This window comes from Sorex fumeus, unplaced genomic scaffold (assembly GCF_029834395.1).
Source record: "Sorex fumeus unplaced genomic scaffold, SorFum_2.1 ptg000008l, whole genome shotgun sequence".
NCBI lineage: Eukaryota > Metazoa > Chordata > Mammalia > Eulipotyphla > Soricidae > Sorex > Sorex fumeus.
This window is the reverse complement of record NW_026606065.1, coordinates 20,858,417-20,875,078: the sequence shown is the minus strand read 5'-3', so window position 1 is coordinate 20,875,078 and position 16,662 is coordinate 20,858,417. Positions and strand designations below refer to the sequence as shown.

The window sequence follows — 16,662 nt, the reverse complement described above, 5'->3', positions numbered from 1 at the left end:
TTTTCCTCCTCTTCCTCCTCTTCCTCCTCTTATTCCTCTTCCTCCTCCTCCTCTTCTTCCTCCTCCTCCTCCTCTTCCTCCTCCTCCTCCTCCTCCTCCTCTTCCTCCTTCTCCTTCTCCCCTGTTCCTTCTCCTCCTCCTCCTCCTCCTCTTCCTCCTCCTCTTCCTCCTCCTCCTCCTCCACCTCCTCCTCCTCCTCACTGCTGGATTCATAGGCCGGCTCATGCTGCATGTTCTGTCGCACGAGTTCAAAGATGAGGAAGAGGGAATCGCCAGCGCCTAGTAAATCGCAAAAATGACCAACACAAAGGGAAAGCGGAGGGTCACCCGCTATATGTTCTCCAGACCTTTCAGAAAACATGGAGTTGTTCCTTAGGCCACATACATGCATATATACAAGATAGGTGATATTGCAGACATAAAGGGAACGGGCACTGTCCAAAAAGGAATGCCCCACAAATGTTATCATGGCAAAACTGGAAGAGTCTACAATGTTATCCAGCATGCTGCTGGCATTGTTGTTAACAAACAAGTCAAGGGCAAGATTCTTGCCAAGAGAATTAATGTCCGCATTGAGCATACTAAGCACTCTGAAAGTCGAGACAGCTTCCTGAACCGGGTGAAGGAAAATGATCAAAAAGAGAAGGAAGCCAAAGAGAAAGGAACTTGGGTTCAACTGAAGTGCCAACCTGCTCCACCCAGAGAAGCACACTTTGGAAGAACCCATGGAAAGGAGCCTGAGCTGCTGGAGCCCATTCCTTATGAATTTATGGCATGAGAAGTGTTTGTTTAAAAATAAAGAGGGCCAGAGCGATAGCACAGCGGGTAGGGCGTTTGCCTTGCACGTGGCCCACCCGGATTTGATCCCCGTCATCCCATATGGTCCCCCAAGCACCGCCAGGAGTAATTCCTGAGTGCAGAGCCAGGAGTGACTCCTGGGCATTGCTGAGTCTGACCCAAAAAGGCAAAAAAAAAAAAAAAAAAAAAAAGAATAAAATTTAAAAAAAATAAAGAAACTCCTGGACTATAAAAAAAAAAGATGAGGAAGAGGCAAAAGAGGCCGGAGTTCCACGGGTTCCCCAGCATCCAGCCCAGGGGGCCGGGGCCGGTTGGCCTGGAACAGCCACCCCGTGTCTTTCTTGTCCAGCACGAATTCCTCATTGTCACGGTCTCCTCTCTAGAAATTTCTCTGCCTTCTGCTTTTGCTCAGCATCCCGCCTCCTCTCTTCAAACTCCACCTCTAATTGGCTCACCTGCTCGCTCATTCACTTCTCCAGCTGCCGGCTTCTGGCTAGCGTGTCCAGGTCCATCCTGCTCACTGACCATCAAGGGCTGGTGCACAACGTACATCACTGCCAAGAGCAGAAGACTTACCACAGCCACGGAGGCCTCCACATCATCTATCTAGTCAAGCTGAACTTGCCCTTGCTCGGTCACACCTCTCCAGCAGCTGTTAGCTGGAACACAGTCTTTTTTTAAAAATTTTTTTAAAGTAACTTTTTTTTTTTTTTTTTGCTTTTTGGGTTACACCCAGCGATGCACAGGGGTTACTCCTGGCCGTGTACTTAGGAGTTACTCCTGGCGGTGCTCTGGGGACCATATGGGATGCTGGGAATCAATCCCGGGTCAGCTGCGTGCAAGGCAAATGCCCTACCCGCTGTGCTGTCTCTCCAGCCCCAACACCGTCTTAAAGAGACAGCGCAGCCTGGCCGCGCCCGCCTTCTTCTCGGGTGGCTGGGGGTTCTGGAGCCCTCGTCAGGTCCTCCCGCGGGACTGGCGTTGCCCCCCCCCCTCCACCGAACACACCATGTTTCTATGATAATGTGAATAAAGTGTTGGATCGGTTTTCCGTGGCTCCCAGGTTCCTGCCGTCCAGTCTCCGACCCACCCCACCCCAGTTCCACATTTTTTTTTTTTTTTTTTTTTTTTTTTTTTTTGCTTTTTGGGTCACACCCGGCGATGCTCAGGGGTTACTCCTGGCTCATGCACTCAGGAATTGCCCCTGGCGGTGCTCAGGGGACCATATGGGGTGCTGGGAATTGAACCTGTGTCGGTCATGTTGGCTGCGTGCAAGGCAAACGCCCTACCCGCTGTGCTATTGCTCCAGCCCCACATTTTTTTTTTTTTAAGAGCATAAGATACCTAAAAAGAAATGCCCAAATCTGAGAAGACTTGGGGTCGAAGAGATAGCACAAGAGGTAGAATATTTGCCTTGCATGTAATAAATGGACTCAGATTTGATCCCAGTCACTCCATAAAACCCACACCCCTCAGGTGTGATGATCCCTGTGGTCAGAACTAGGAGTAAGCCCTGAGCAACATGGACTGTGGCCAAAAAATTCAAGAAGAAGAGCTAAACTCTGCTTTAACTCACTTAGTGATGAACTTTGTCATGGGTCAGAGAGTTAGTAGAGTGGCTATGGTGTTTGCCTTGCACGTAGTCAACCTGGGTTCAGTGCCACCAGGAGTGATTCCTGAATGCACAACCAGGAGTTACCCCCAAGCATCACTGGATGTGGGCCCAAACCAACCCAGCCACAAAAACTTAATTTTGTCAAAAAGAATGATTAAGGTTTTTCCGTTATAGGAAAGAAAGTGAACTATTTAAGTTTTTTTTTTTGAACTATTTTAAGTTTTTTAGAAAGGTCATTACCATTGAGATGGAAATTGTAGGCTTAGATGAAAATACATTTGTTCTTCGAATCTGCCCTATTTGGCGATTACTCACAAAATTTAGGCTAAGTTTGTGAGATTCCGCAACATCTGCCCCTAATGTGCAAGCTAGACTGGGTATTTACGGGGGGTGACTTGAAGGAAATAGAGACATAGTGGGGAAAGAAAATATATTGTGGTTAGTTTAGGAAATAAAGTTGATTGAGGCTAAGATGTGAGTAACTGACAGTCCAGGGGAATATATCTCGAAGAGTAAAAGCAAGCACAAAGGTGAGAAATGTGGACAAAGCAAGTGAAGATTTCAATAGTTCTGTTTAGCTGTATTATAAGGTGAATATAAACACTGTTCTATCATGCAGTTTTGAGTCATTAATGTTTCTACGAGCAGTGACACTACCTGAACAATATTTCAGAAGAATGAATCTGTGTATGATAAGTTTTGATATTCAATTTATTAGTAAAAATAAATAAAATGATATTGTGTGTAGAAAGGGCTAGAGCGATAGCACAGAGGTAGGGCATTTGCCTTGCACGCAGCCAACATGGAAGACCCGAGTTCGATTCCTCCGCCCCTCTCGGAGAGCCCGGCAAGCTACCGAGAGTATCTCGCCGGCACGGCAGAGCCTGGCAAGCTCCCCGTGATGCGTGATGTATTCGATATGCCAAACACAGTAACAACGAAGTCTCCAATGGAGACGTTACTGGACCCGCTTGAGCAAATCGATGAACAACGGGAGGACAGTGACAGTGACAGTCTGTGTAGAAGATGATAGCACATCTCCTCCGCAATTAAAAAGACTGCAAAAAAAAAAAAGACATGCATTTATTTTTTTAGTATCCAAGAATAAAGCCAGTCAACACAGGACATGATTTCTTTTTGCATAGTTTCCCAGATTAACTTCCCCTTATCAAAAAAAATGACTAGAGTGTGCCATTCTGGGAGTCCTTACAAATATTAATAGGATTTGGGAATGTTCATTGTGGTGCCTGAACATTCTGTATAGAATGTACTCACTGAGAAGAACTGAATTCTTCAGCCTGGAAGAAATTTGTCATTTTTGTTAATTATGTGAGTCCAGTCCTAGGAGACATTATTCTTCTATGTGAATAATAGAAAGCATATTAAGTTCCCACCAACAACTGCTATTCATACATTGAGAAAGTGTCTGTCACTCTTAGCATATCCTAATATGTAATTACTCTGCTCCAGCTCACTCTGATGTTCTCAGAAAAAGTGTGAGCCACTGGAGAATAAACCCTGCATTTAGGCTGGAGAGATAGCACAGTGGTTGGGCATTTGCCTTGCATGTGGCTGGCCCGGCTGACCCGGGTTTGATTCCTCCGCCCCTCTTGGAGAGCCCAGCAAGCTATATAGAGATGTTACTGGGCCTGCTCAAGCAAATCAATGAACAACGGGAGAACAGTGCTACAATGCTATAGTGCTAATAGATGGCATTTAACTTTATGATTGCTCCATACTTGATTTTCTTCTACATAACCATCTTTCTCTCCTACTCATCCTTACTGTTTGTATTAGCACTCAGGAAAATATCTTTATACATGTCCTATAAAAAAAATAATAGCTAAGGGTATGGTGCCGCCAGCAGGTCAATCTGTACTGTAAGGCAAGTGCACCAGCAGCCTTATGGTGCCTTCAGGCTTCCAGACACCCCAAAATTGCTGCTGTGCCTTTGGCCAGACCCCAAAAACTTGGGGAAAAGTTTACCAAGAAAGTAAACATCAAACTGCTTAATGGCCATGATCCCAGAGACTCAGAAACAAATCTCGAAACCCAATGGCTTTTGGCTGAAATGCATCTGGTCCCTGCAGTAGATTACCGGCGCCGGGCTACCCCAGGTGGGAATAGGTTTTGTGCTTTGGCCTGTTCCCCCTGGCGGCTCAGTGGCCGCCATCCTCCAGAAACCACTGGACAGTCAGGTTTGGACCCTCAGTGACGAGGCACATGGGGCCTCACAGGATGGGGGTGGAGCCGGCGGAGCCGGCCCTTTCCTCCCCATCCCAACGAGACTTCGAGTTGCCGCCCACTAACGGCCTCTCTGGCTCCTGACCAAGCTGCTTAATGGCCATGATCCCAGAGACTTAGAAACAAATCTCGAAGCCCAGCATCTTTTGGCAGAAATGCATCCAGACCGCGCAGTAGGTTACTGTTGCTGGGCCACCCCAGGGGGGAAAGTGTGCTGTCCCTCTGCCTGATCCCCCTTGGCAGCTAGGTGGCTGCCATCTGTCAGAGGCCGTTGGACAGTCAGGTTTGGGCCCACAGTGATGAGACATGTGGGGCCTCATGGGATGGGGGAGGAGCCGGCCTTTTTCTCCCCATCCAAACGAGACCCCAAGTGGCTGCCCACAAATGGCCTCTCTAGCTCCTGATCAAGCTGCTTAATGGCCATGATCCCAGAGACTCAGGAACAAATCTCGGAACCCAGCAGGTTTTGGCAAGAAATCCCTCCAGATTTAATTGTTAAAATTTTGGAAGTTCGGGGGTTGGAGAGATAGCACAGTGGGTAGGGCGTTTGCCTTGCTCGCAGCCTACCTGGCTTCGATTCCCAGCATCACATATGGTCCCCTGAGCACCGCCAAGAGTAACTCCTGAGTGCAGAGCCAGGAGTAACACCTGTGCGTTGCTGGGTGTGAGCCAAAAAGCAAAAAAAAAAAAAAAAAATTGGAAGTTCAAAATCGCAGCCACTACTCTAGCCATGTGACATCATATGTTATTCATATCCAGCAATAGAAAACAAATTGTCTACTGTTGCCTTTTCGGCAGATCTGAGTATTGGGGTAAAATCCCATGTAATAATGGTGGGTCTGGTGTCAAAATACTGAATGTAATCAAAGTAGAGAGAGAGTAATGTGGAAATCATCTGCCCCACAGGTAGGGGGAGGGTGTGGGTTGTGGTTATACTGGGGTTTTTGGTGGTGGAGAATGGGCACTGGTTAAAGGTACGGTTGTTTCATTGTATGACCGAGACTTAAACCTGAAAGCTTTGTAACTGCTCTCATGGTGATTCAAGAAATAAAATTATAAAAAATGGGAAAAAAGTAAGGTGGAATTCATGCACAATTCAATCAGCCTAATCAGTGGCTGAATAAATAGCAGTACTCCTACATGAAACAAATAATAATAGCTATCTTATTCTAGTTTCACAAGAGGATTGCACTAAGCATCTTACACAGTTATTGCACAATAGTCCCTCAAAAGAACAGGTCTTATATCCATTTAGTAGCTGAAAACAAGACTCTTAAGTTTACACAATGAAAAATAGTAGTTCTTGAATATTAATTAAGGTTTTTCTGTATCTTTGAAAATCACTTGATCACTTGACATCCCTTTACTCATTGATATGCTCGAGTGGGCACCAGTAATGTCTTGATTCGTCCCTGTTGCATGTTAGTGTAGCCCAATGGCGTCTGCTCCCTCCAGGAACACAAAGAGCCTCAAACCGATCGTTCAGGGTCCTGACGAAGAAATCTGACCATCTGGTAGGTGGGCGGCCACGCGATCTTTTGACATCCTGTGGAATCCAGTCCGTAATGGCTCTAGTCCAGCGGCCGTCTCCAAATCACATTACGTGTCCAGCCCATCTGATTTTCAACACCTTGGCAAATGAGACAGCGTCCCTGATTCTTTATTGTTGATGGAGGTCGGAACTCTGGATTCCTTCTCTCAGTTGAGTGAAGCGTGATACTCCAAGCATAGCTCTTTCAATTCCTCTTTGGGAGACCCGAATAACATTCTCATCCTGTTTTCGTAGGGCCCAGGTCTCTGAAGCATATGTTAATGCAGGAAGAATGGTGGAGTCGAAGAGATGTGCCTGGAGCTGGACATTCTTTGTCCTCTTAGCTATTTCTTCGATGCTCTTGAAGGCGTTCCATGCTGCTCTCTTCCTCCTGCGCAGCTTAGGTGCCAGGTCGTTTGTCATGTTGAAAATACTTATTAATTTCTACTCAAGAAAGGTTTGTGAGGGCAGATTGGATATATAACTCTGGTCAAATACAGCTTTCATCAAATTATATGAGGTAGGGGAGAATTGAACCTTTAGTGGTGAAGTTAATGTAGCATATATACATGTTGATTTATAATGATCCACACTTGAAGTCCATACAATGTTACAATATAACATTGTGGTAATTTTAAAAATTAAGATAGATTTATCAAAATAATATTAAATTTGCATAATATTGTCTTCAACTTTTTTCTTTTTCCTTTCTATTTCTCATTTGTAAGGTGTTTTCCAGCATAACTTCCTCTTCTCTGAAAACTCCTCTATGCCTCTTCATTTTGGGCTAGTACCACCAGTTAAAGTTTCTGGAGAACTCTAAGAACAAAAGCCAGTAGAAATAATTTAATACTTTTATGAGTACTAAAACAAGAAATAATTGTTTTTCAAGTTGCTTACTGTGTAAAATATCATTGAGCTGGTATCGTTTGTATCACTTGTTCTCCCGTTGCTCATTGTTCGAGCAGGTGCCAGCAATGTCTTCATTCATCCCGTCTTGTGCTAGTGTAGCCCAATGGTGTCTACTTGCTCCAGGAAAACGAAGAGCATCAAACCATTTGTTCAGGGTCTTGACAAAGAAGTCCATCCATCTCGTAGGTAGGTGGCCAGGCATTCTTTTCCACATCCTGTGGAATCCAGTTGGTTACAGCTCTAGTCCAGTGGTTGTCTAGTTCAGCAGTCATTGAGCTGGTATTTCCTTAATAGTTTATTGGCAAGGACCTGTCCTTAAGTTGAGCTGAGTTGAGCTGAGATAAGGCAGGAATCTATATCTCTGTTTCCCAAGATAATTGCACAAAAAAGACTTGAGCTCTGCTGACTGAATTTAAAATAGAATTAGTAGTCATTACTTTCTTCAGTCTAAGATGGAATACAATTCAGCTGCACATTAGAATCACATTGGGATTTTGGTTTTTATTCCTGATTCTCAGGTTCCATACCAGCCCCATCACATCAGTATGTCTGAGGTGGGACCCAAGCATTCACTGTCACTGTCACTGTCATCCCGTTGTCATTGATTTATTCGAGCAGGCGCCAGTAATGTCTCTATTCATCCTAGCCCTGAGATTTTAGCAGCCTCTTTTGACTCGTCTTTCCCAATGCTGCCATATTGGAGACTCTTTCAGGGTTGGGGGGATGTTTTTGGCATATTGAATATGCCAAGGGGAGCTTGACAGGCTCTGCCGGTGGGTGTAATACTCTTAGTAGCTTGCCAGGCTCTCTGAGAGTGACAGAGATTAAGCCCATATATAAGAGAATACAAGCAAGTATGTTAAAACCAAACACATTCTCAGATCCCACACCAGTCCCATAACATCAGTATGCCTGAGGTGGGACCCAAGCATCAGTGTTGGGTCCCCATTAAACCTCCCCAGGTAGCTATCATATGCAGTCACTGCTTAAAGAGAAGTAATCAGGCAGAGTTTGCTTTGTTTTTCCCTCGATTAAACTCATTCTGTCCCATCTCCTGTCATGTCTGCCCTGTACAGCTGTCATTCTGAACATGATAACACGTGAACGTCTATTTGCAGTTTGAGTGAGACTCCAACAGGGAGCAGCAGATTAGGCCTGATGCTCCAATTGGGCTGTCTTCTAGTCTCTCAAAATATTTGTGTTCAAACCACAAAGGTGGAAGAAAAGTATCCCAATTCTATTCGCATAATCTACAGATATGGAATATCACACTTGGATATTGGAATATCACATTTCACTCAAGTGAGAGAAGGAATCTGGAGTTCTGACCTCCGTCAACAATCAAGAATCAGAGACGCTATCTGGTTTGCCAAGCCAAAATCAGATGGGCTGGACACATAATGTGATTTAGAGATGACCACTGGACTAGAGCCGTTATGAACTGGATTCCATGGGACATCAAAAGAACCTGTGGCCGCCCACCTACGAGATGGTCAGACTTCTTCATCAAAACCTTGAATAAACAGTTTGAGGCTCTTCGTGTTCCTGGAGTGAGCAGATGCCATTGGGCTACACGGGCATGAGACAGGGACAAATGGAAATGTTACTGGCACCTGCTTGAGCAAATTGAAGATCAACAGGATGACAAGTGATACCCTATAGATACATAAACCAGGTGTATATATTTTCTTTCACTCAAATATTTAAAAATACGTGAATCAGTCTAGTCCTCATTTACTTACACACACATGAGCCCATTTACTCATGCAAATACTTTGCAAATTCTTTTTGTGTGTGTAGCGCTATTACCTTTATTTCCTCAGAAGTTCTTTGAATGCACAGTTTTTTATGAGCTGTATTTTTAAATTTTTTATTTTATAAAATAATTCACAATATTTGATTACATTTAATATTCAAACACCAATACCACCACCATTACACCTTCTCGCTACCATATTTGGGATCATCCTGAACCCCAACCCCTGCCCCAAAGCAGAACAGAAATAATATATTTTGTATTGTTTGTTATGAAAAACCTACAAATTATGTTAGGAAATGCTAGAAAAAAAGTCTCCTTAGAGAAAAGAGTGTGAAGATTGTTGTATTTCACCCAGGGGCCATTAAGCCCTTCTATAAGAGGTCACTAACATGTTGTTAAAGGTTGAGCCTTGTGTGCTTATATACATTAATCTGTAAAAAAAATTCCCTCTAAGATTGGTTGCTTCCTACTTTGAACCCCATCAAACGTGGTACAGTACTCTAGGAGTGTGGGTGGTATGAGGTATGAGTTGTCCAGGACTAGGTTCACTCGTAGGTGAGGCTCGACCCGAGCGTGTGGAGAGTGGCTGTGTGCCTGGCAGCGGTTGAGTTCTGGAAGTTTTTGGCTGCATGGACTGGGTTCTTTGGGGCGTGGAGGGAGTCTCACCATTTCCCCCTCTGAGGTGCCTTGAGGGAAACAGCCTGGCGCAGGGTCCAGCGGCATGGTTATGGCAAGTGCCATGCTCTGCTCCCTTCTGGGAGAGGGCATTGCAAATTCTTTAAACTGTGTTCTCTTAAGTGTTACTGCAAGACTGTAATGAGAGGGAGATGGAAGGTGCGGAAGTTCTAATCCCCGTGAAAGATTGGGTGGAGAGAAGATAAAATTAAAATCTCAAAGATTTAAAAAGTTAAATAGAGAAAACAAAATTAAAACCTCAAAGATTGAGCACAAGCTCAATTCAGTCCAGTGGGTAGGGCACTTACTTTGCATGCAGCCAACCCAAGCTGGATCCTTGGCAACACCTATGGTGCCCCAAGCCCTACCAGGAGTAATTCTGAGCACAGCCAGGTGTGGCCCCCCAAACAAAAACAAAACAAAATCTCAAAGATTATTGAAGATTAGAGGTTAAAGTAGGACATATAACAGAACCATATGTTTGCATACTTTCTCTGTGATACTCCAATTCCCAAGAAGGTTGTCCCTAAAAGCTTTGAGTGGAATGTGGTGGTGGTGGGGAGGGGGTGGGGTGGGGAGATGCACTTCAGATTCCTGTGAGGAAAATGGGAACTCAGCGCTGACATAGCTGTGAGCACCCAGGGTTAAGCAATTGAAAGCTAAGGGGATAATAAAGTACTGGAACCCTGTGAGTCAGAGACACCTGCTGCATTTTATCCAGGTCTGGATGCATTTAAAAAAAAATTTTAGGGGCTGGAGAGATAGCACAGAGGGTAGGGCGTTAGCCTTGCACGTGGCCAACCCAGGTTCGATTCCCAGCATCCCATATGGTCCCCTGAGTACCGCCAGGAGTAACTCCTGAGTGCAGAGCCAGGAGTAACCCCTGTGCATTGCCAGGTGTGACCAAAAAAGCAAAAAAAAAAATTTTTATTGAATCACTGTGAGATAGAGCTTTACAAAACTGTTCATGATTGGGTCTCAGTCATACAATGTTCCAACACCCATCCCTCCATCAGTGTAATTTTCCAGCGCCAATGTTCCTTCCACCCTACCTCCAGCTCTCCCCCCAACTCCCCACACCCACCCCTCCTGCCTCTATGGCAGACACCTCTTCTCTCTCTGTCTCTCTCTTTCTCTCTCTCTTTCTCTCTCTCTTTCTCCCTCTTTCATTCTAGGCACTATGGTTTATAATACAGATTAATGCACTTTTTTTTTTTTTTTGCTTTTTGGGTCACACCCGGCGATGCACAGGGGTTACTCCTGGCTCTGCACTCAGGAGTTACTCATGGCGATACTCAGGGGACCATATGGGATGTTGGGAATCGAACCCGGGTCGGCCGCGTGCAAAGCAAACGCCCTACCTGCTGTGCTATCTCTCCAGCCCCTGAATGCATTTTTTTTAAAATCTAAAATGTACCACTCCTTTTTTTCTGTTTAATGTGCTTGAATTTGGTCCAAAGTGCTTGAAACCTCAAGGGTTGGGATGCTTTCCTCAGTATCCATCGTAGGAACATAAAACAGGATATCAGAAGTTTGACTGGTGATTGAGAAGTAGAGAAAAATTGAAAATTATCTTCAGTTTATGTCTAAGTCAATTGAAATCACGGGATGGGCCCAAACTTAAGCAGGACAAGCTCACAGATTTATGAGTCAATTTAAAATGAGTTTTAAAACAAATTCAGAACCCAAAAGGTAATTTAATTCAAAATTCCTCTAGGCAGGAACCAATAGGACTTTAAAACATGGGAAAATGCAAATAAAAGGACAGATTCAAGGGTAAAAATATTTTAAAAGTTCCAGAGGTAGCACAAAAATTCTGTCTAAATATGATATTGTACAAGACTGTGCAATATTTAACAAAGCACTGGAATGGAAATTAATAAATCATGATAGCGTTCTGGTTCTTCCAATAATTAGTAGGCTTGCACAATGGGAAAATCAGAGTAATTCCCAAGCCTTAGGGTCCTTATGCTGAAATGAAAGACAAGGGTGATTGGTATGCTTCACATTTCCAAAATGTTTGATTCTATATCAACTTAGAAACCTCACACTTTGGATTGTTTGAAAGATAATATCCCTAAAATAAAATTTGAGGCTTATATATACATTTTTCCCCTACAAAGGACTAAAGCATATGGTATAGAAAGTATTCTTGAGCATGGTTGCCATCTAAAGTCAGCCTATTAAACTTTATTTTAAAAATTAATACTTTATGTATAGTATTAATTTTTATATATTATGTTTTTGTATATATTGAATATAAAATGTAGTATATATATTTACTGTACAATATATAATACAGTGTTAGAGGATGGTGATGCAGTAATTTTTTGTACACCTATACTAAAAACATAATTCTAATGTAACCACATTACCTAACTTAAAAAAAATTAACTAATACTGCTGTATACAAAAGTAAAAAGTCTACATAACTGAGAAAATATTTTAAGGTCATTAAAACGTTTTCTCTTGAAATTGTTTTTTCTTACTCCCCCAAATGCTAAAATGAAAAAAGATACTGTAGAGTTAAAGACTTGGAGAACAGCTCAATATTGCCCAAGAAGGAAACTTTGACCCACTAAACAGTGGTTGGGAGTACCCTTGCTCTGCAGAAAAAAACAGAGAAAGAGAAAGAGAGGCCATATTATTAACTATGCCTTTCAGGCTATAATAAATAAATTTTTACTAATTAATGGATGTAGTAGTTCAATTAATATTGAAACATGATACCATTCTCTTTTCTTCTTCTTTTCTTCTCTTTTCTTTTCATAATTCTTCTTTCTCTGAGTTCTTTTACCAACCATCATCTTGCATTCCCCGAAGAGAGACTGCTGTTATCCCTAAGTCATATCATGTGGTTATGTTTCTGAAAGTTGCGTTGCCCACTAGTTAGTTCTGCTTCTTTCCTCTTCAGTGACCTTAGCATTCACCATGACAAAAGTTACCACATTTACTCATGAGAAACTCATTAGTTCTCATGAAGCAACAAGAATGCATGCTTATTGCTAAGCGAAATGAGTCAGAAAGAAAGGGATAGACATAGGAAGATTGCATTCATCTGGGGAACATAAAGTAACAAAATAGGAGACTAACACCCAAGAATGGCCGAGATTAGTACCAGGAATTTTACTTCATGGCTTGGAGGCCAGCCACACATGCTAGGGGGAAAAGGGAGCTCAGATAGAGAAGGGAGCACCAAATAAAAGGTGTTGGGAGGATCTTCCCAGGATGGGAGAAGCATGCTGAAAGTAGACTATAGACCAAACATGATTGCCACTCAATGCCTCTTTTGCAAACCACAATACCCAATAGGAGAGAGAGAGAACAAAAGGGAATGCCCTGCCACAGAGGCAGGGTGGGCGGGGGAAATGGGGGGTGGGAAGGATACTGGGATCTGTGGTGGTGGGAAATGGGCACTGGTGGAGGGATGGGTATTTGATCATTGTATAATTGAAACCCAAGCACAAAAATTTGTAAGTCTACAACTGTACCTCATGGTGTCTCACTAATAAAAATTTAAAAAATTTTAAAAAAATGCATGCTTATTAGAAAAAGGTATACCTATCCTTTATTTTCCTGTATTATGGAAACTATCAAGTTTTTAAATAAATAAAGACACTTGATTTACCAGACAATTCATAGAAGGTAAAAGTTGAACCCTATTGTGAATTTTATTGATTTAGAGGAAAGCACAGGGAAACTCACCACGTAATTGTGTTGTAAAATCCTGTTGATTTACTGTACAATACATAGAAACTCATGGCATGAGGTTACTGGAAGGCTTTTATTCACCGTGCAGTAGCATGGAACCAACTCAGTCACTTGGTAGTGGAACTCTTTTATTTAATAAGGATCCTAGAGGATTTTATTGAATCACTCTACAATGAAAAAAAATTAAAATTTAATTAATTCATTGTGAATTTCTCAGTAGAAGCCCTTCTGTACCCTGAGATGCAGGTCTAATCAACCATAAGCACATTCATCCTATGTGGAAGTCATGAAAAACCCTCAGGAGAACAGCAGCTGGCATAAGATATTTGTATTACTGCTCCTTCTCCAAGCAAAAGAAGAAAAACTATTTCACCCTCACTGGAACATCATTAAACCAAAGTTCATAGTATAAAATACTCAATCTGACAGGGAAAATAACAATATGATACTTAGCTTTTATTATTGTTAAGATTAGCTATATTTTATAAATACTCAGAAATTTCTGTGAATAGATTAATTTTCCAATTTTTTTTTGATTTTTGGGTCACATCTGGTAATGCTCAGGGGTAACTCCTGGCTTTGCACTCAGTAATCACTCCTGGTGGAGCTCGAGGGACCATATGGGATGCTGGGAATTGAACCTGAGTTGGCCATGTGCAAGGCAAACACCCACCTGCTGTGCTATCACTCCAGCCTTGAAATGTTTTATTTCTATTTGAAAAAGTCTACTAATTGCTATGTAGTATTACATAAAGTAATATGAAATAAAGGAAATTAGTACTTTGGGAGTACTTATTAAATACTTCAGAAAAAATCTGATGGAATTTTCAAATTTTAAAATGGTACAAAGAAGCCTTAAAATGTATAGAATTATATGATGTGTCTGAGTATAAACACTTAAAATGTATAATATTTTATTTCTAAATTTAATTATAGCTATTTTTGTTGAAAATTTGTTTCAATGCTATGATTAATCTGTTATTCTATAAAATAAGTTCACTTTCTGGCTGCCATGCCTAAGGCCAGACTCCACAGCCTCACGACTAAGCTCCACAGAGATGTCAAACTGCAGAAAATTTCACTTGATCCCTTGACTTCCCGTTAATCAGCGATTTGCTTGAGCGGGTCCCAGTAATGTTTCCATTTGTCCCTGTCACGTGTTAGTGTAGCCCAATGGCGTTTGTTCGCTCTAGGAACACAAAGAGCCTCAAAACGATCATTCATGATCTTGATGAAGAAGTCTGACTATCTAGTAGGTGGGTGGCCACGCGGTCTTTTGACATCTCCTGGAATCCAGTCGGTAACAGCTCTAGTCCAGCGGTCGTCTCTAAATCTCATTACGTGACCAGCCCATCTGATTTTTGACAACTTGGCAAACGAGACAGCGTCTCTGATTCTTGATCGACGACGGAGGTCGGAACTCCGGATTCTTTCTCTCATTTGAGTGAATCGTGATATTCCAAGCATAGCTCTTTCAATTCCTCTTTGGGAGAGAAAATTTCAGGTAAACCATTTTTTTTTTAATTGAAAACTCCTCGCCTTCTCAGAGTGGGAGTGGATGACCTCTCCCAACCACCTATACTTCTCAAAGCCTGGAAGCCTCAACCACATTCCACTACTGCTGCCATATAAGCTCATTCTCCAATTAAATATCTGGATTTTCTGGAGAAACATCTCCAAACTTAACAATACTAACATCCCAGTAGGAACATACCAAATTGGATGCAAATGTAATGTAGAAGCCAACAAAGCTCGATCAATAAAAATATTAACACAGAAGTCCCAACTAACATCAGCATTTTAGTAAACTCTCAGAAAAAGACTTACTATTCCCATAGTGAGATATAATAATTTTCACAAATTTTCTTTTAATGAAGTATGTTTTGATAATTCAATTAGCCACTTAGTGGTAACAAGCACTGTCACTGTCACTGTCCTCCCGTTGTTCATCGATTTGCTCTAGCGGGCCCAGTAACATCTCCATTGGAGACTTTGTTGTTACTGTGTCTGGCATATCGAATACGTCACGGGGAGCTTGCCAGGCCCTGCCGTGCGGGCGAGATACTCTCGGCAGCTTGCCGGGCTCTCCGAGAGGGGCAGAGGAATCGAACTCGGGTCGGCTATGTGGGCTGCATGCAAGGCAAACGCCCTACCGCTGTGCTATATAGTGGTAACAAGCAATATCAATTAAATTATTTTGGGACTGCTACAGGGAAAGATTGAGGGGTGGCTAGAAAAATGGGGACCGTGGTAGAAGCAAGGTCACAGTAGTGGTGGTATTGGGGTTGGAATATTGAACGCCTGTAGAAATGCATTATAAACAACTTTGGAAATCATGGTGTTTGAATAAAGTTGAAAAAATGAGTTCTCTTTTTTTTAAAATCCAATAAAATTAGCTCTTTTGAGAAGAACTCATTGTCAAGCATCAGTTTTGTATATGTTAGGTTTTATTTTTGTTTGTTTTATAAATTATTCGAATGTGCCTTTCTTTAGCCCTGCACATTTCTTCTCTGCAACATGAAAAACATACTCAGTAGTAATAAAGATAAATAAATAGACCTGCATTTCAGTCCTTTATTATTTTTTTTGGTAGGGGGTACATTGATGCTATTGCAAATTACAGAATTACATCTTATTATGCTATACATTATGTATAGATAGATAGATAGATAGATAGACAGTACTGTCCTCCCGTTGTTCATCTATTTGCTCGAGCGGGCACCAATAACATCTCCATTGTGAGACTTGTTGTTACTGTTTTTGGTATCTTGAATACGCCATGAGGAGCTTGCCAGGCTCTGCTGTGCAGGTGGGACACTCACGGTAGCACGCCAGGCTCTCCGAGAGGAAACATTATGTATATGTAGCACAAATAATACAACTTCTTTACCCAATGATTTGTCAATGGGTACTTAGGTTCTTCAGTGATGAACTAATTAAATTAGTGTTTTTGTGTCAATCATTAAAAACCTAAAATGGAATAACTAGACTATGATGTTTTAAGGTTTGGATTTGTTGAAGAATTCAATATCATTATTCACATTGTCAACATTTTACTTCCTCATTTACATTGTATAAAGTATTCTCTTCACTCCATATCATCTCAAAACTTCTTCTTATCTTTTGGATAATAGTAATTTACACAGGTAAGATTTTTCAAAACCCAACCATCTTCATTATGACATTTTTCACAGATATAATGTAATAGTTTTCACCAAAAAAAGGAATAAAATTCATTTGAGACTATGAACAACCAACATAGTCAAAATGATCCTAAGGGGAAAAAAAACTGTGTTCTTAACTGCAAACTATACTACATAGTGACAATAATTTAGACGGCATGGCATTAGAGCATAAAACCACACAGATGAGTGAATAATTAGAAATAAATAAAACACTATGATCTTGAAATAAATG

The 16,662-nt window shown here is 41.9% G+C and overlaps 1 pseudogene; it reads left to right on the top strand.

Moving 5' to 3' along the window:
* Positions 1 to 295: 295 nt before the first annotated feature.
* On the top strand, positions 296 to 778 carry LOC130019296 (60S ribosomal protein L21-like; annotated as a pseudogene).
* Positions 779 to 16,662: the final 15,884 nt, after the last annotated feature.